The 2,369-nt window shown below is 42.0% G+C and overlaps 1 pseudogene; it reads left to right on the forward strand.

The window, feature by feature from the left end:
- Window positions 1-1,308: 1,308 nt before the first annotated feature.
- On the forward strand, window positions 1,309-1,426 carry LOC116100195 (annotated as a pseudogene).
- The last annotated feature ends 943 nt before the right edge of the window (window positions 1,427-2,369 follow it).

Below are 2,369 nucleotides of genomic sequence, written 5' to 3' on the forward strand. Positions count from 1 at the left end.
TGGGAAGTCTTATTCACTAAGCTTTAATGACATTCACTCTGAAAGACACTTGCATGGGACCCATCTTTAATTAGAAAAATAATTACAATGACGCTCCATACTGCACACATGTAATTCTAGAACTCAGAATGTTACCAGCCAGCCTGGTCTACACACCACATTCCTGACCAGGCCAGACAGATTTTACAGTGAGGCTATGTCTCAGAAGAAAAGAAAAGAAAAAAAGAGAGAGAAAAGAAAAGAAACTAAAAGAGAAGGAAGGAGAAGTAAAAACAATTGCATATTCCACTGTGAATTTATATGTTCCAAAAATATTTCTAAAAACACTGTATTGATCATTCTATACTTTTAATTTCTCTTCAGAAGACCAATTCAAACCAGGTTTTTCCAGTGGTGTACACAGGTTGTTTTCAGGGATAGTGGTTTCTTCATGGTCATAATCCAAAGTCTATATGCTTGGCTATCAGTTCTGCTCATTCTCCCCTTTGATTTTGAAAAATTTATCATTTGATATAAGTAGCTAGACATTGGTGGTTTAAAGAAAAATGATACACAGGAAATAAAAGTGCTTGAACTCCTACAGGAGAATAGATGCAATGTTCTAAGAAGAATATAACGAAGTATTAGCAGCCACTGAAAAGCCAGTGGCCTGTAGAACACAGACTGGATCAATGTGATAAGGTATATGGTGACCCTGATTAAATTTAGTTCAGGTAATGAAACGTTTTTATGGTGATAATTGCATGATCTGTAGATAGAGCTGAATCTAGAGCACAAGCCTAGCAATCATAAGGCTTTAGATTCTATTCCCAGCACCAAAATGTGTTAAATGCATGATGATGATAGAAATATTTTCTCAGAATTATTTAGTGTAATGGGATTATGTTACCCAATTGTACTTCTGATTTTCAGTGAGTATAAACTTGAACACTTACAAATTGTTTTTCAAAATTAATATTCTAAGGCATAGCACTAAAAGTTATTGCTCCAGAATATGAAAAGTATAAGTATTGAAGCTCAAGGATAATGTACTTCAATACTTGATAGAGGTTAGACTATGAAAAAAAAAGTGATACAGTCATATTTACTTGGAAACATCAAAGTTTCTGTTGGTGGCACAGAAAATACTTCCAGGGGTGAAGAGGGAAAGATTGCCACAAGCATATAAGGGAAACCTAAAGGCATTTTAAAGAGATGGTACTCCTAGAGAGTATGAGGTAGACATATTTTCTTGTCTTGTTATCTATCAGTGTATTACTTCTCTGAGAAAATGGTGGTAATTGAAGTTCATCAGAGTACAGAGCAAGACCTCCCCCTAGAAGGGTTGCAGGTATGGCTGCTGTGTCACACTTGCATCAGTAGGTGGCAAAAAGGAGAGAAAATGGCTACCTTCAGTGTTCTGACCCAGGATTAGTAGCCTAACACTCCCTGAAAAAGAGAGCTTGAGAGACCACCAGTCCAGTGTTATGGAGGGCACAATGGCTTCCAGGGCCGGGAGCAAGCCAGAGACTAGAAGATCTCTTTCTGGGACTGAAGGCCACAGTTTTGATGAGGAAGACCAAGATGACCACCAGACAGACTGGTGCCGTTGGGGCACGAGAGGTGGCTACCCTGGGGCAGTGAAATGACCATGAGTCAGGCAATGTGCAGAACTGGGGAGAATGGGAGCATGGAGACCATGCCAGAGATAATACTTGCTCTGCATCATAAAGCATGAGCAGGAAATAGCTCTTGAGACTACTCCTAAGATGACCTTAAACACTCAGGGCACCATGAAGAGGATCGATTAGGAAGGGGAGAAAGGGAAGGGGAAGACAAAAATAGCTGTGAACAAAATGAACTTAGGCAGAACTGTAGACAAGATGGGAGGAAGAAACAGCCATCAGGAGCAAGGTGTTGGCACCTGGGACTATGATTGGGTCCTGGCCTGTGCTGCAGGTGGAGGCCACATCCAGTTGTGTGACCTTGCAGCAGCAAGAGTCTGTTACCAAGGCCAGGTCAATGTCCTTGGTCTGGCCTGCCACCAAGAGACGTGTTGATGTCTGAGGCCACAGATATTATTTCTAATTAAAGATGGGTCCCGTGCAAGTGTCCCCCGTGCAAGTGTGCAGAAATGGCCACACCCCTTACCTGGACAGTGTGCAAGAGCTGGCCCTGCAGACATTAAAGCAGGAGAGCTGACTACACTGCTGGCCAGAGGCAGTCCTCAGGAGTATGGGCCCTGCACACCTCTGGATTTACAGGTGAGTCGTACACAATACCATGGGAGACCTAGCCCTTGTCTCTTGTCTTTATGCAATGGAAATGATACCATTCTCTTCCTTTATCCTTCACCAGCTGGAGCACTCAGGAGAAAGAGCCCTGTATCA

The sequence above is a fragment of the Mastomys coucha genome, unplaced genomic scaffold (assembly GCF_008632895.1).
Source record: "Mastomys coucha isolate ucsf_1 unplaced genomic scaffold, UCSF_Mcou_1 pScaffold20, whole genome shotgun sequence".
Classification (NCBI taxonomy): domain Eukaryota; kingdom Metazoa; phylum Chordata; class Mammalia; order Rodentia; family Muridae; genus Mastomys; species Mastomys coucha.